The sequence below is a fragment of the Abramis brama genome (genome assembly GCF_963993115.1).
Source record: "Abramis brama genome assembly, chromosome: 6".
Taxonomy (NCBI): Eukaryota; Metazoa; Chordata; class Actinopteri; order Cypriniformes; family Leuciscidae; genus Abramis; species Abramis brama.
In genome coordinates, this window is record NC_139968.1 from 31205871 (window position 1) to 31225141 (window position 19271).

The following is a 19271-nucleotide window of genomic DNA, read 5'->3' on the forward strand; positions in this document are numbered from 1 at the left end:
GCATTAAAAATACATAATGAATGTGAGGAAAATACTTAATACAATTGGCTCAACTGGCAACAGAATCACACTGAGCCTTTGCAACCTTTCCTTACTTAAACAAAGATAAACATTCTCCTGATGAAGGCATGAAATAACTATTGGAATTTGCATTAAATAGGATCCTTTCCTAGAACTATAGGGACATCTTATTGGGAAACAGAAGGAAATATGTCTTAAAGATCCCATGATAAGTAGGGGTGGGGGAAAACTCTTTTGATTCTTAGATTCATTCTTCTGAATCAATTCACAAATGTCAAAAATCTTTTCTTTTTTTTTCTTCTTCAAATAACGTAATATTGATGGAACTCAAAAGGCGTAACTCTGAAGCATAGAAGTGCAGTGCACGGACAGTCTGTGGCAAGCACATAACAGAGACGCGTGCTTCTCAAATCTTATTTGTGCCAAGAGGGTAATCCAGCACCCGGAAAGCGTACCTTCTATAGGGGCATCCATTGGCTATCAGACCATCACCTGCTGTTAGCATTCCATTGACTCCCATTCATTTTGGCGTCACTTTGACAGCGAATAACTTTACATCTGAGGCGTTTAAAGACTCCATTTGTCCATTATTTATTTCTAAAGAAACATCACAATAAAAGGCTCCATTACCTTGTATCTTACACTATGGCCCCGTAGATGCAGTTTTTGTAAAAATAGGCTAACGATTGCGTCATAACCACGCGACTGTCGCACAGTAGAGAAATTACAGTATGGACAGGAGGAGAAGCTCGCAGGCAATCTTATTGGGAACAATACTTAGTAAATACTTTGATTAGTCACTCAAATCTTTATGTAACGACTGAGACAATCAGACACACACTGTAAAAACGAACTTTTTGGTATAGTAATATATATTAAATTAACCATCATAATTTTTACTTTATAAAATTAAAATTCAATGAGAACTAGAATTTTCTAAGTAAAATTTGAAATATCTACACATTTAATTCATGTAATAAATTACCTGGTTGGAAAGAGTAAATCTTATTATATATTTGCTTGTAATATTTAAACATTTTATAGTCACTTCACATAAACATAGTAATTTTAAGTAAATTTTAATCGAAAAAGTATAGCGCGTTTGAATCATAGACAGTAAAAGAAATGGACACAGCGACCCCATTGGAACTCAATTGAGACAAGTGAAGCCCATTTTTAGCGATTTCTTAGCACTTCCTTTCCTGACGCGCAGACTCAAACCGAGCAAAGCGTTACACGGACCACGTGAGCAACCCGTCTGTCTTCTAGTAGCTGTGCCAAGAGAAATCTGAATCATTCCCTTCCAAATCTTGCAGAGACGGAGAGTGTGAGTAGGAGCTGTCCATGAGCTTGGAGCAGGAGCAACTTTTGCTAGGTATTCTGATTAATTATATTGTCATTTTGCCTCCACGTCCCCCCGATTGCCCGCGAGCTTCTCCTCCTGTCCATACGGTAATCTCTCTACTGTGCGACAGAGAGTCGCGTGGTTATGACGCAATCGTTAGCCTACTTTTACAAAAACTGCTTCTACGGGGCCATAACATAAGCTACAAGGTAATGGAGCATTTTATACATTGTCGTGTTTCTTTAGAAATAAATAATGGACAAATGGAGTCTTTAAACGCCTCAGATGTAAAGTTATTCGCTGTCAAAGTGATGCCAAAATGAATGGGAGTCAATGGGATGCTAACTGCGGGTGAAGTTCTGCTACAAGATGGCGGCACGCGGCCGACTTCAACTTCCGGTCGACTTCCTTCCCCCCTGGTTTGAATCCGCACATGCCTGTTTGGACAAGACCAGAGCCGTTAAATATGAGAGTTGCGACACGCTTTGATCTCGCCGCCACGCGGTCACGTGGTTCATGTAGCTCTGCATAGTTCCAAACAAATCCGCGTTGCCTATGATTTTAAGCGGGGCAGACAGCAGCAGGTATATTTGCAGCAATTATCGGTAAATATTGACGCATAATGTGCATTGCTTATTACGGTGGCACTTAAATGACTTACATACAATATCATTTATTTTCTGGAGAGTAGCAGAAACACAGCATTACAGTTTTTTTCAATCGCTAACAAGCGCTTACCCATACTTCAGATACTTTTTCTAAACTCTTAACACAGACTCACACCTACAAAACACAATTGGCCAAATGGTTAATTGTCTTCTCAAAAACACATTTAGTATAATATTTCCATCAAGATCACATCTGATATCATCCAAGGCGATGCACCTGGGATAAAACTGCTGGGTATGTCGGATCCACCCTTGGAGCCAGCATCCATGGCTTCAAGGAGGGACATCTGGTCATGTGGCATAAACCTTCCACCTTCACATTACATTTTGTCCAGGTTGACGCCTTTTGGCCAGATTGAATCCTGCCTCATCTATATGTATATGAATTCATGAGGGGCCTGGCTGGCCTCCAATTCCATAACTCTCAAAACAAAGTTTATGTAAATCATGTCATTACTGTATACTATACTGTAACCTATTACTGTGTAGGTTACCTACTTGCAAAGTGCAAAGCTTATAGAACTGGACATTGAATTGAATATACAGTACACTATACCTGGACATATTGTCGTTGTAGCTCCTTGACTCTCACTGATATATTGTTTTTGAACTGATATCATTGCAGAAGCAGAGGTTTTTATAAACTTTCATATTGTGAAATATTAGTACAATTTGAAATAACTGATTTCTGTTTAAAAATATGTATGTCATGTAATAAATTGTGTAAAATGTAATTTATTCCTGTGATGAAAAGCTGCATTTTCAGCATCATTACTCTTCATGACATTGTTCAAAAGCAACACATTTTGCTAGCAATCAAAATCACATTTTGCTAAAATCATGAAATTTACAAAAATGGTAAAAGTTAATGTAAATGGTAAATAAATAAATGCAGTCCATACTGTATCTAAGGTTTGGAATATTGTTTTTGCTATTGTGGGATGTTGTGTGTTAACATTTGTAAATACTACAAAAACAATCCATCATTTTGTTGGGAGGTATAGCTTGTCTGTTAAGAAAATGTAAGCATTATGGAAATGTGTTCACTGACTGCATATTGTGTGAAAACGACAAGAAATGTGTGAATGGTATGGCCACAAAAGACCGATGCTGTGCTAATTGTGTTTAGAGTTTTGAAAATGTGACAACTGATTGGACAAACGCTTGTTAGCGACTGAAAAAAACTGTAATACGTTTTTGTGTTTAATTTTGGAAGGAAATTGGGTGCTCCCATAGCGTAGAATACATTTACACCAACAACAACCATTTGCAGCAGATTTCTGTAATGATGGAGAGACGGCATTATCGTTAGCAGTGTGGTCAGTTGAAATTAAACTGGAGAAATGGTTAATGAGTGGAATAACCATGTTAACGGGATTCATTTCAGTATACATTTACATGTAAACATACAACTGTACACAGTTATGCATGTATTTGTGTGATAAATGGTTTGAAAGGATCTAGGGGTACGTACATTAGCCATACTAAAATGAATCCGAATCCTTTAACAGTAATGTTATGGATCATATTTAGGAACATGGTTATTTCATTCAGTAACCATGTCTCCAGTCACACACGCACACACATGTATATATGTTTGTATATAATAATAATAATAATAAAATACATATAGCCTATACACACACACACATATATATATATATAAATACATGTATGTATTTATTTAATTATTATTATACTCATACATACATACATACATACATGCATGCATACTCTGTCAGTAAGATTTGTAATGGTTTTAAAATAAGTCATCTCTTCTGCTCAACAAGGCAGCATTTATTTGATTAAAATAATAATATATATATATATATATATATATATTTCTGTCAGGACCACTACCGTCAAATATGATTGACAATTAGCATACAGTTTGGATTGGCGGAATGGTTCCGTTCTGGGCGAGAACTCCCTGCGCATCCATGCAGCCTAGCATGGATAAGAGCAGGGAGAGCAGCAATAATCCCCCTTGGGGTAAACAGAACAGAACCAACATGAAAATTTGCAAATATATTTAATTCAAGATTTAAAGTACAACATTATTCAATAATTATTCTGATTCAAGGGGAATCAGAATGTCAAATCCTGACTGGGCGAGAGGAGGAGCTGGGGATGGAGGAGGGTAATTTGCTCCTGAGAAACGCGATAGCTGCTGATAATACTGAAGGAACTTATATATGTATATGGTGATAGGTGTCGTATTCCTATAGGTAGATGTGGATCAGCTGAGGGTCAGCTGATGCGAGCTTGACTAACGTGACCTGCCAGAACTAACGCTATGCTTGATATATATATATATATATATATATATATATATATATATATATAATGACGGTTTAAAATAACTATGTTCTATTTTATGTTCTATGTAATTTATTCCTGTGATCAAAGCTGAATGTTCAGCATCATTACTCCAGTCTTCAGTGTCACATGATCCTTCAGAAATTATTCTAATATGATGATTCAATGTTGAAAACAGTTGTGTAATTTTTTTTTTTTCCGGATTCTTTGATGAATAGAAAGTTCAAAAGAAAAGTGTTTATTTGAAATATGATCTTTTGTAACATTATAAATGTCTTTACTGTAACTTTTGATCAATTTGATTCATCCCTGATGAATAAAAGTATTGATTTATTTTATTTTTATTTTATAAAATAAAATAGACCCAAACTTTTGAACGGTAGTGTTTAATGTTACAAAAGCTTTCAATTTCAGATAAGCTGTTCTTTTAAACTTTCTATTCATCAAATAATCCTGAAATAAAAAAATGTTAATAACTTTTCTCAACATTAATAATAATCACATGTTTCTTGAGCATCAAATCATCATATTAGAGTGATTTCTGAAGGATCATGTGACACTGAAGACTGGAGTAATGATGCTGAAAATTCAGCTTTGATCACAGGAATAAATTACACTTTACTGTATATTCACATAGAGAACAGATGATTTACATTATAATAATATTTCACAATAATACTGTTTTTGTTTTTAAAAATACAAAAACAGTAATAGTGAAATCAAATAAATGCAACTTTGGTGAGCAGAAGAGTTATTTTAAAAACATTAAAAAAAACGTACCGATCCAAAACTTTTGACTGTTAGTGTACACACACACACATACATTGTTCTTGAAACTTTTATGTCAATAAAGCCCTTTGAATTTTATAAAATTTTGTGTTTAATTTTGGAGGGAAGGGGGACTGCTCCCAATAAGGTATAATACATTTACAGTATTTACTGTATATATTTTTCTCGTGCTTCTATGTTCATAATTTTCAAATATCCTAATGTTATGTTCTGTTAAAATACATTCACACAAACCTGCACAACAAATGAATATCAGTTAAAGCCGCTCAGATTAAATCAAGAAAGAAGTTGGGTTAACAGTAAAAAATATACAAGGCAACCAATTGCATTCAACAGCACATTTAATTATTATATCTAGGGAGAGGGTAGTTAAGTTTTCCTTGAATGTTCTGTCCTCAAAGAAACTCATTCGACTTCCTACGGGGAGAGAAAGATGGCAGAAAGCAGGCCAGAAGAGGAATACAAGTGTTCACAGTAGCCAATACATTCTGCCACCGACGCTGATGATCTGGAGACCTGGTGGTGAATCGAGAATCAGTCAAATGCTTAGCCATACATTGATAACAAGCATTCAAACTCCACACTATAAGTAATGCTATAGTTAGGCTACTTGGATTTTTGGGTGAGTGCATCCCCCTGTCAGAAGCAGAGCGTTTCATAGGCCCATACACATTGAAAGTCTATGTTTCCTAAACATTTTCATGAGGCTGAGATTACAGAAGTGAGAGTACACACCTACAGTTAGGTCCATATCTATTTGGACATTTGTCATTGTCATTTGACAGTTTCTATAATTATGACTCTATTACTCTTATGACTCTGTACTCCATAATTTGAAATTAAATGAGAATATGACACACACACACACACACACACACACACACACACACACACACACACACACACACACACACACACATATATATATATACACACACACACACACTCATTATATATATATATATATATGGTTATTCTTACACAACAAAATAATGGAAGAAGCTGGATGATTATTTTGCTCATCCAACAAATTATATTTTTATTGCATTATGATACCGTATACAAAACTCAGCCATAAATTCTGCTTTTCTATAATGTTCGGGATTTTTTTATACTGTCATAGAGGTGTACATTAATTTACACGTTTTAACACGTTTTGAGGTCTTATTTGTGGGAGTGCTGCTGTACTTATTTGCTTTATATCCAGATGAATTTCTAATATTCTGACCACGTCATGTATGTAAATAAATAGGGTTGACAAAAAAATAAAAACTCTGAATACAATGTAGTGCAACATTACATTTAACTATGACCTCAGTATTGAATTTACACATTTCTGACTGGTAGCTAACGTTAGTGAAGTGTTGGTCACGTAAGCTTGCTGCAAGTAACTATTCTCTTCCAATAAACATTAACTAAAGTTGCCTACATAAATTACAACTACTTACTAGATTCCTGAGAGGACAACTAATGCGACCAAATGTCAAAAAGTAATTTCATCAACTTATCAGCGAGCGTACTTCGGAAACACTGAAAATGAATGGGGTTCAGTGCTGGAACTATCAGTGTTTGGAACTATCGGCTGCTCCACGACACGCGTTACTTCCGCATTCCAAAGTTTCCATGGCAGTCTATGGGAGTGTCGTAACTCTGTTTTTCAACGGCTCTGGACAAGACAGTCTAACTGCCACTTTTGGTCAGACGGATTGACGAGCTGCTGCGTGGCTGCTTTTTGTCGTGTTTGAGGTAAGTTTGTCTTTCTGTTTTACATTTAATAAAAGATGGGTCTGTGAGGATTTTGATTGATGATTCTTGTTTACTTGACTCAATAGACATTATCTTATAACTGCCCGCGGTCTTATAACATGGATCTTATAACATGGCCTCGTATTAGTGTAACGGGTCTGGGTTATCCATAGTACATTAACGTTATAACCCCGCCTTTACATTTCACTTCCTACATTAGTTAACGGATATTTAATCGGAAAAGTTTTCAATAGTTTTATAGATTCACAAAGCACTGTTTTTCGTGTAAAAATTTCAAACTGATTGGATACCGTTGTAACTGCTAACGTTAGCTTGCTAACATTAGGCCTTAAAATAAACATTAACCGCTTTCCTGCTGTAACGTTAAGTAACGTTAACGTTATACTGTTGACTATGGAAAAGTTTGAATTTTCTTAATGAATAATATTGCCCAGGAAGGCCTACACATAAAGCTACAATTTTTCAATTGCACTAAATCGTGCATAAATGAGGTCTCAAAATAAGGCCTGTGTTTCTAAAAGCATCGTGCGCTAAGTTGATCGTAGAGATAATACTTTTTTTAGTAAGTGTATGTGTTCATTCTGTTGTGATAATGAAGTCACTTTCTATTTTTGTTTCTCAAAAGATTTATATTTTTTCTTCTAAACTGTATGCAGGAGGACAGCTGCAGTGACATCACTCAGCACATCATTCAAATACTGGTCGTCCATCCATGGTGCTGATGGAGAAGATCCAATTGATGCATCCATCCTTCTTAAAGGAGAACTCCGGTCAATTTTAATATTTTTTTGTAAATTTGAAGTGCTGTCAGTACAGAGAACAACGACAAAAATCGGTGTTGCCTACACGTGTTATCCTTTTTTTTTTTTGCTGCCCTGTTTGCACCCTGTTGACTTCAATGGGGCAAGTTTTAAACCTGCTTTTAGCCTCTTAACATCCTTGATGTGTCATTACAAGTGCACAGCTAATGTGAGTGATTCCTTCAGAGTGAACACGGGTGAATCTGACTGCAGTAGATCATAGGTAACTCAGCAACAGTGGAGAACTCGACAATCGACTACTGTGGACTTCGACCGAAAACAGGAAGAAAATACAGGTATGTGCGCTGGCTGAATTAACATAACTTTTATCCATATCTTTCACATCTACTGCAGTCAGATTCACTGTGTTCACTCAGAAGGAATCACTCACATGGCTGTGCACTTGTAATGACACATCAAGGATGTTAAGAGGCTAAAAGCAGGTTTAGTACTTGCCCCATTGAAGTCAACAGGGTGCAAATTTTTAAAAACAGAATAACACGGTGTAGGCAACACCGATTTTTGTCGTTGTTCTCTGTACTGACAGCACTCCAAATTTACCAAAAATGACCGGAGTTCTCCTTTAATCTTTACCCAAAAGTACAAAGATTAAGGATGAAGTTGTATTAAATGCTATGGTATGATGTAACTGTTTAAACATTCAGCTGTTCATGTTTTAATACATTAAAGTTGTAATGGTATTCTTTAAAAGTTCACTATTTCAGAGTGCTGTTTTGAATGTTGAATGTTTTGCATATTTTTTTTTTTTTTAAATACATTTGTTATGTTTAAAACAAGGGTTACAGTATAATTCTGAAGTTTTACTGAATTCACCTGTGTCAAGAGATGACTGTGAATGTTCATTTTTGTACAGGGACGTGCACAGGAATTTTGAGGGGCAGTTGCTCTGACCTGAAAAAGGGCAGCAGCACAACCCCCCCCCCCCCCCCCTTGCCCATACAAATTGCCTTATCTGACCGTGTTTATGTCCAAACTCAATGCCTCATATTATGGTCTTATTATTATTTATAAAGATTGCAAAACGAGATGACAGGTTTATAACTTTGTAAACAGTATACAAAATGTATTAACAATATGTTAAATGTCACCAAAATACACATGAGAAAAAGAGTTCCTCATATTGTTTATTGTTTTTATTTTTTATTTTATTTTTTTATTTTATTGTTTTAAATTTGAAAAGAAATAATCTGGATTGAATTGACAGATGGGGAAAAACTCGCTTCTAATAAAAAAATAAAAAAATAAAAAAAGCTTAAATTTCGGGAAAAAATACAATCTTTTTTAACCTTTTGGCTTCCCGTACATTCAGTTGTGCTTCTTGCTCGTATTTAGTTCTGATGGTACTTATGGTAACTGGGCAACTACGCATGATTTGTAGTATGATTGCGTGTTACACCGGTCGCGTGCAGCGCTGCAGCCACGTAAACAGAGTTAGCCCTTCTCCTACTGACTTTCACTTTCGGTGCCCGAATGAAAGTGAATGAGGCTTTGCGATTTTTTTTTTTTTTTTATCTAGGCCTACGTGAAATTATTAATTTATTTATTTTCCCCCTCGGAAGGGCAACGTGAGTCGAGAAGGGCATATGGGCAGTTGCCCGGGCAACCTGAGCAACCCCCCTGTGCACGTCCCTGTTTTTGTATGAAGAACATTTTTTGATGACTGAAAAATAAACTGTTTAATTGTATTTTAATTGTGTGATTCGTGAAAAATATAGAGAAAATGTTAATTTATTTATGTTCATGATTATAAAAAAGAAATTATCAATGTTTACATAATTATAGGGAGTATTATAATTTCATAAAACTAAGTAAATGAAAACAAAAAAACTTAAATAAAATCTACTTATTTACTTCATTAAATGGTAAGATTTACTTAATAATTTCATAAAAGCAAGCTTCCTAATTATAAAACAATAAATAAACTTTACTTAATTACTTTAAATAAATATAACTTCTAAATGAAATGTAAATAGGTCATTTTTACTTAATTTCTTCATGAGCGTTACATTCAATACTAAGTAAATTTTACTTGATAATGACACGTAAGTTGTACTTGATATTATAGCAGTAAAATTTACTTAAAATATACTTGTGCAAATTGTTACGAGGATTTTATTAAGTAAATCTTACAAGTAGTTTTTTTCAGTTATTTGTTACATTTAACAAATAAGCTTCAAAGCCCACTCTTAGGAATGAAATTCCCCCTTTCTTATTGGTTGAGCCAACCCTGAAAGATGGGACCTTTGTCAGACTTTAAACGGCCTATACACAAGCCAATCCCTCTCCTGGCCTTCTCGGTACGTTCAGGGTGCTGTGCTGTCCTGCGTGGCCTCAGCAGGCCCCAGGACTGCAGTAGTGGTGGGCAGATCGAGGCTTCGTGAAACAATGAAACAGCTGAAGCGAATGTGCCATATTGTGTCGAGGCTTCGAAACAATCGAACACCCATCTCAACGGTGACACCAAGTGGTCACTTGAAGGTTTTGATCTGAAACAACAATGAGCCATTAAAACATTATTGTTATATAATGTTATTTTGGTCATGAAAAATGAAAATTAATAAAACAAATCAAGCCACAATGTCTCACATTTTTATAGATTTTTATTCAAAAAGATTAATTTCTCTGCTGTGGAAGGACTTAGCCTACTTCTTTTTTTACAGATAATTTCTTCAGCCTTTGAAAAAATCCTCTCACAAGGGACACTTGTTGCTGGCATGCAAAGATATTTTTTAGCAAGGACATACAAATAATTATATTTCAAACAGTGCATTAGATGGCCCAGCAGTGTCAGTAGCAGGCCTAGGTATAGGGGGAATGCCATCCTCTGCACCCTGCAAAATGGCAGGATGAGTGCTCCTCAAATGGTGCATCATGGATGATGTATTGTTGCAGTAGGCTAGATGCCGATCACAATATATACATCTCACTTTATTTGGGGTTTCCAAATGGAAATGCTCCCACACCACAGATGTACGGCATCTCTTCTGTGGAGCCTCCATTTTTATCTATCTATCTATCTATCTATCTATCTATCTATCTATCTATCTATCTATCTATCTATCTATCTATCTATCTATCTATGTTGTTTACTGCAACATCTGTTGTTTAGTACAAATGCACATATTGCCTGGACCATATTAAAATGTTTAATATTTTTATATTATATTTAAACGAAAAAAGAGGCAGGTTTGTGTTTTATATTTCGTTTTGTTAGGCAAACGTTTTATGCAGTGAATATAATCAATACGCGTTGCCTGAACCACATTTGTGTGGCTATAATGTTTAAGATTTCTTTAAATGAAAACGAAAAGAGTTAGTATGGTGTTTTATAACATATTTCGTTGCCTAAAATATACATACAAAGATAACCGGAGTAGCAGAGCGAGCTGAGTGACGCGCGCTGTTCTGTACTTGGAATAACCGGACTCGCGTCCTTTACCCATATATGGATTGGCCAGAAGGTGGGCGGGGTTAGGATTTCCCAAGATTTTCCAAGATGGCGCCGCCCATACCCCCCATAAACGGCTTCAAAACCGTTCTTCAGAAAGTCTATGGGTGACGTCACAGACGCTTTGTCCATATTTTTTACAGTCTATGATATTAACGTGTGCACCATTGAACAAGGCTGCAGCCGTAACTGGTCTTACTCTGTCTGTGCGTTAGCATTAACTTACTACCCTTTTAACATTGTACTACACACACAGCAATAACCCCCAAATGCCCCGGAGCCGCAAGGAACAAACAAAAGAAACAATGGATGCGGAGTCGGACGCCATTTTCTCAGCTACGTACCGTCAGACTTAACTGTTAACACATTTGACATACTTTTAGCTTATAGACCACACATCACCGGGGATTCATATTAGTTTATAAACATCTGTAGTCACATAAAAGGTGTGTAACTAACCTGGAAATATTGGAAATTTTAAAGGGGTCATATAATGCCATTTTTGTACAAGCTAATGATTCTTTAGGGTCTAAATTAAAAGTTTGTAATATACTTTAATTAAAAATTCTCATTAGTATTGTAAGAAATCACTCATTTTACCTGGTCAAAAACAGCTCTGTTTTCAGCACGCTGTTTAAGTGCATGTGTCTTTAAATTATAATGAGCTTTGCTCACCCCGCCCCTCTGTTCTGTGCGTACACCGTTTTTAATAATAACACAATAACCATAACGCGTTGGTCATTATAAACATGGGATTATGAATTATATTGAGAACGTTGTACATAGAAAACATGCCGTAATGTACCCTGAGTGTAAAAATAGCCGCATTCATCATGAAGCGTGCAGCAAGCGATTTGCAAAGATTAATATAAAGGTTAATAAACGTTACACTCACTTCTTCTGGAGGTGCAGCACACGAATAGTTGGTACCGATCCTTTTTTCAGGAGCAGCTTCTTAGCAAAACCAGCTTTATGCTGACCCTCATTTATAAAGCAGTCTGGTGTGTGAAATGATTCGCGCAAACATGAAAGCATTGACGTTGATCGTGGGGAATATTCCCTTCGAAAACAAAACTCAGCCACTGCGTCTTCAGCGGTTCGGATTTAGGAACATCAAAATGACTGCTGAGTTCGTTATTACACCCAAGAACAGAACAACACAATCGCTTAGACGCCATTCTGCTCATAGACAGTGCTCCAGCATATCAACAATGACGCGCGGACTATGATTGACAGCTCACGAGGGCGTGTCTGTGTTGAAACGCTGCTGTCAATCAACAATCGTGGGAGGGGCGTCCGACCGTGTGACGTCACACGGTCGAACGGCTTGATTTGAGAGAGGGGAAAACATATGGATGAAAACACTGGATGGATTTTTATCATTTTATGATGGTTGTGTACAGGCACTGCCAACACACATTTCAGTACAATCAACTTGTAAAAGTGCATGTACCATTATATGACCCCTTTAAACAGAAATCAGCGACGCAGGAGAACAGTTGCTCATTCTCCATTCATTCGGATTATGAGCTCACCTTGCTCTTTGCTAAGTGTCCCAGAGTGACGCTGATGGTGGGTGCTGCCACCCTGTGTCCATTTTATGAAACAGCAGGTCATTGTGTGCTTCTTTGTAATCTCTCATTAGTATTCAATTCTATAAATCAGAATAAAATAAAATATGATTGCAATAGAAGGAAAGGAAACAAAAAGTAATAATCTCAACAAAAAAAAACGTATTTTGTGAGTGTCACAATAGTTCCATTTCCTGGTTCCGGTTCCATTCTATCACTCACCATTTTACCTATGCATGTATGTATGTGTTTAGATTAGTTATGTTTGTGATTTAGTTAATAAAACTTGTGCACAATACGTATTTGGTTCTGATCCTCTGCTTGCAACAAAGTTTACTTTACGATTTAGATTTTGACTGCAGCCTCTAGTACTGTACAGTAAGAAAGACATTTCCCTTCCCTGTAAATGAATATTTCTTAGAATTAATAAACAATTAACGCTGAGTGTTCACGGGACAAACAGGTGGGTTGATTGTAATATTAATTTTACTACATTAAGTTAATTCTATTAACTGATCCAAATATTCATAATCAGTTATAACAAGTTATTATTGATTATTAATATTTTATGGAGCTAATTTGCTACATTTATCTAAACCTCTCACTGTCGGTCGCGCACATCCTCTCTTCAACGTGTATACTTGCAGGTGTTGATTATAATTAATTTACTGTTAGGCGCATTAATAAGGATAAACAATATTTAAAAAGTAGCCTATATAATTATCTAACATCTGACTAATTAAAAAATTAACCTCAAAACATAACATGCTGAATAGGGGATATCTACAGTATATCTAGATCTTGTCATCTCTCAGTTTCTGAATGTCGCTGTGGTGTTTTAATCTTTGTGGAGATTTAATCAGTTCAGTGAGGAAATTAGGCATTCGATCTACTCCCAGAGATCATCTGGGGAAGCCTGAGATCCCATGTTGTCCCAGAAGAGTTTGTGACGCATGTCAAATTACTGTACCACAATGTTACGATACGAATGTGGTTCAATGGCCAGCCGGAACATCCATATTCATGTCCATGCCAAGCCATCCTTTAACGTCACCATCAGCGTCCACAAGGGATTTTAAGAAGAGCACCCAATTCATATATCTGGGATCCCTGGTCATATCGGATGGCAATTCCATAACATACGACCGAGCAAGAATCAATGCGGCATGGTTAAAGGGGTCATATAATGGTACATGCACTTTTACAAGTTGATTGTACTGAAATGTGTGTTGGCAGTGCCTGTACACAACCATCATGAAATGATAAAAATCCATCCAGTGTTTTTTTTTTTAATCTTCTTATGTTTTCCCATGTCTCAAATCAAGCCGTTCGATTTTGTGACGTCACAAAATCGACGCCCCTCCCATGACTGTTGATTGACAGCAGCGTTTCAACATGGACCCGCCCTCACTCGTGAGCGAGCTGTCAATCATAGTCCGCGCGGTCATTGATACGCTGCCTGGAGCACTGTCTATGAGCAGAATGGCGTGGTGGTGTTCTGTTCTTGGGTGTAATAACGAACTCAGCAGTCATTTTGACGTTCCTAAATCCGAACCGCTGAAGACGCAGTGGCTGAGTTTGTTTTCGAAGAGAATATTCCCCACGATCAAGAGCAATGCTTTCATGTTTGCGCGAATCATTTCACACACCAGACTGCTTTATAAATGAGGGTCAGCATAAAGCTGGTTTTGCTAAGAAGCTGCTCCTGAAAAAAGCATTGGTACCAACTATTCGTGTTCCTGCTGCACCTCCAGAAGAAGAAGTGAGTGTAACGTTTTATTAACCTTTATATTAATCTTTGCAAATCACTTGCACGCTTCACGATGAATGCGGCTGTTTACACTCAGGGTACATTACGGCATGTTATCTATGTACGACGTTGTCAATATAATTCATAATCCCACGTTTATAATGAACAAGTGTACGCACAGAACAGAGGGGCGGGGTGAGCAAAGCTCATTATAATTTAAAGACACATGCACTTAAACAGCGTGCTGAAAACAGAGCTGTTTTTGACCAGGTAAAATGAGTGTTTTCTTACAATACTAATGAGAATTTTTAATTAAAGTATATTACAAACTTTTAATTTAGACCCTAAAGAATCATATTAGCTTGTACAAAAATGGTATTATATGACCCCTTTAAAGTGGAGACAAGTCACTGGCAGCCGTGGCTTATCCAAAACATAGATCTCTATTTCAAAATGTGTAAATGTGTTCAGCATTTTGCAACAAATATTTTTAGTCATAAAGTGAGAAAGATATAATAAAATAAAATATTATTCTGACATGTAGATTTGTCATAACCAGAGGCGGACAGAGTACACAGCTTCATTACTTGAGTAAAAGTACAGATACCCCTTGCTAAATTTTACTCAAGTACAAGTAAAAGTACTACAGTCAGATGTCTACTTAAGTAAAAGTACTGAAGTACTTGTTTTTAAAAGTACTTGAGTATCAAGAGTACAAGAGTACATTTTCTAAATATTGCATTACTACTGCCACAGTGCTTACATTGGTAAACACAGCAAACACTTGAAGCGAAAACTATCATTAACTTGTTCAGAAAATTGAAATAGTCTGGCGAGGTGGGGCCACGGTTTCGGGGATGCGAATTTTTTTTTTTCAGGATGGTAGGGGAAGACTCATGAATATTCATTAGGGAAGTCATCCCTGATTGGTCTGATGACCTACCCACCCCTAAACCTACCCGTCACTGGGGGTCTTATGACCTCCCTAACCCTGCCCCTAAACCTACCCGTCACTGGGGTTAAGACCAATCAGGGATGACTTCCTTAATGAATATTCATGAGTCTTCCCCTACCGTCCTGGGAAAAAAAATACTCCCGGGATGGACCTGCTGCGTCTTCATCCATTGTTTCGTCCATGGTTTCGTCTCTTATTTAAATCTGACCATGGAGTTGACTTTGGCGGAAAGCTGAAGGTGATTGCTGATAGGCTGTCCCAATCAGTGGCGCCTGCACAATCCAATCACATTTCAGAGGGAAACAACAAATTGAGGGTTTCTGAGATGTTTCTTTTTTCCTTTTTTTTTTTAGAAGAAGTAACGGGTACTCACAGTTATGGATAGAAATGTAGTGGAGTAAAGAGTACAATATTTGCCTCTCAAATGTACTTGAGTAAAGTCATGAGTACTCCCCAAAAATGATACTCGAGTAAAGTACAGATCCCTCAAAATTGTACTTAAGTACTGTACTCAAGTAAATGTACTCCGTTACTGTCCGGCTCTGGTCATAACCCCCTGATAAGAATCAGTTTAATATTCCATGATGTTTGACTCTCTGAGATGTTTGACCTTAAGTCTAAATAAATCACACAGTGACATTCAGGATCACAATAAACATCATAAATCACTTACAGGAATTATAAAAGGAACAAAATGCACATGTTTGAAAGATTTGTTTTAAAGAACAGTTCTATAATCATCAAAAGGTTTAAAAGAAGCTAATTCAAACCTCATTGTTCAGTATAAAAACAAACTATGCATTGGTCAGTTTCTGCTCTTGTTTTCACACTTCATCTCTCGCACACATTCACATGCATAAAAGCAGAAGTAACTGCAGCTTTTTGACACTTTTAGCTCCTGACAGCTTCAGTTTCGTGAAAGACTGCTTGTCAGCATTTATTTATCGGAAGCGCATTATACTGCAGTGTGTTTAAAGGTTAAAGTGTCTCTGCACTAACAGTTCTTCTCTCATCTGCTCTCATCAATTGATCCGTCGCAACTGTATTTGCACAAAAATTTTATTTTGTATTTTACAAAATACAATTTTTAACTGTATTTGTTTTGTTGATGTAAATGCATTCAGATGGGTGTATGCAACAAATGTGCTAAAATAGTCATGATGAGAGATAAAGATCAAACTAAGAGCAGAGTGGAATATAAACATAAGGGACTAAAGTTTACACATTTATTTCTGCAATGGTGTGACTGTGGTCAAATTTTTTTTCCTGCATTTCACACAACGTCTTTTCCACTACAGTGGTCAACATCTTCTTAGAACTGTTTAACTGTGTTTTCAATAGAAACACCCAGATTCATATTTGTCACCTTTGAAGAGGGTGGATACTCGAATCCACTGCTGCTTCAATGAACAATATAGCTAATGAGTGATTATATAATCAAGGTATTAATCAATATTTTTTCCTTCTAAATCACATGAGTTGAATGACTTCTCTAAGCTTATGATATTGTACTTTCAAGTTACCAGTGTGATTAACAATAATGTTCTTTAATGTATTCTCTAATGTCTGTATTTGATATCTGAGAGGTGACTGAGGGTCTGGCTCATGCCAGGAATGCATTAACAGCGCTTGTTCATTTAGCCCGGCTTCCAGAAATGAAATGTGGACTTGTTTTGTTTGAGAAAGGTCTTCAACGTGTTAAAACATATATCTGTTCTTCTAGCTCACCATGATGACTATAGGTCACAAGGGTCATTGGAACCAATATTTTAAGTGACCATTTTTTAGTTAAAGAACCTTGAAGGAGCGGTGTCTCTCTCTCTCTCTCTGTGTGTGTGTGCGTGCGTGCGTGTCTGTGTGTTAGTTTTATTGGTTACAGGTTAGGAACAAGTAGCATTATTGGAGATTGACTGACTTGTTTTCTTCGACATGTTGGCGCCCAGCAACCCAGATATGCGACCTGGAGAGCCACTCATACCTAACTCAGGGTCCTGGTGGCAGCCGTACAGACTATGGAGATGTGCAACTGCCTATCAGTCTATGTGTGGAAATTTACTATGTTTATCTATTTCCTTGATAGCACAGTTCCTTGATTATTACGCAGGAATGAGAGTATAGTTCCTAGTCATACTGGCCTATAACATTTCATTTACTGTCGGTCTTAGTACACGATGTAACTACAGAAGAGTCAAGTTTTAAATAGGAAAAATATTGAAACTTTTTGGTCATTTTTTTTGAGAGAGATGCTAACGGTCTAATCAGATTCAATGATCTATGCTAAGCTATGCTAAAAGTGCTACCACCAGACCCGTGGTGCCAGACCAGAGATCGGCTGAATGGATTCGAAAACGGTAAAACTCAACTGTTTAACTTTAGGGGAATTGGAAAATTGGAGTTTTCCTTTAAAGGGGTCATATAATGCCATTTTTGTACAAGTTATTATGATTCTTTAGGGTCTAAATGAAAAGTTTGTAATACACTTTAATTAAAAATTCTCATTAGTATTGTAAGAAAACACTAATTTTACCTGGTCAAAAACAGCTCTGTTTTCAGCACGCTGTTTAAGTGCATGTGTCTTTAAATGATAATGAGCTTTGCTCACCCCGCCCATCTGTTCTGTGCGTACACCATTTGAAATAACACAATAACCATAACGCATTGTTCATTATAAATGTGGGATTATGAATTATATTGAGAATGTCGTACATAAAAAAACATGCCGTAATGTACCCTGAGTGTAAACAGCCGCGTTCATCGTGAAGCGTGCAAGTGATTTGCAAAGATTAATATAAAGGTTAATAAAACGTTACACTCACTTCTTCTTATGGAGGTGCAGCAGGAACACGAATAGTTGGTACCAATGCTTTTTTCAGGAGCAGCTTCTTAGCAAAACCAGCTTTATGCTGACCCTCATTTATAAAGCAGTCTGGTGTGTGAAATGATTCGCGCAAACATGAAAGCACTGACGTTGATCGTGGGGAATATTCCCTTCGAAAACAAAACTCAGCCACTGCGTCTTCAGCGGTTCGGATTTAGGAACATCAAAATGACTGCTGAGTTCGTTATTACACCCAAGAACAGAACACCACAATCGCTTAGACGCCATTCTGCTCCAGCGTATCAACAATGGCAGACTATGATGACAGCTCGCTCAGGGCGGGTCTGTGTTGAAACGCTGCTGTCAATTAACAATCGTGGGAGGGGCGTCCGACCGTGTGATGTCACTAGCTTGAACGGCTTGATTTGAGACATGGGAAAATATATAAGGAGATTTAAAAAAAAAAAAACACTGGATGGATTTTTATCATTTTATGATGGTTGTGTACAGGCACTGCCAACACACATTTCAGTACAATCAACTTGTAAAAGTGCATGTACCATTATATGACCCCTTTAATTAATCAAATCTGGTCCTTGGGTCTTTAACTTTAAATCCCCTAACACCTTTTAAAAGGTTTGAATGTTATTTGTAAAAGTCTTTTTATGTAATAGTTGTATCCAAGTTAAAAAAAAATACATCTATATTTATTTTTATTTATATGAATATTTTTATATCACAATGAATGGCATAGTAGAGTTTTTGCTATTTTCTGGTCAAACGTGTCTGTTAAAAAATAAGTAAAATTAGAAACCAAAAATATATGTGACCAGAAGAAAACTATTTTATCTTTTACTACATAATGAAATGTAGATCAATTTATCTATCAACTATTTTGCATTTACCACAAAATATAGTAAAAAGGCAACAATATATTAAAAATAAGGCATAAAATAATGTGAAAATAATATAAAATAATGAGTTCATCATCGGTGGCAC

At 36.5% G+C, this 19271-nt stretch overlaps 2 protein-coding genes across 2 annotated transcripts in view; both read right to left on the bottom strand.

Annotated features, from left to right (window-relative positions):
* The window catches only part of LOC311085782 (elastase-1-like), a 200576-nt gene that overhangs the window by 37972 nt on the left and 143333 nt on the right, over positions 1-19271 (bottom strand). The gene's annotated exons all lie outside the window — the stretch shown is intronic.
* Positions 1-19271, bottom strand: part of LOC311085753 (uncharacterized protein) — a 40870-nt gene that overhangs the window by 11957 nt on the left and 9642 nt on the right. The gene's annotated exons all lie outside the window — the stretch shown is intronic.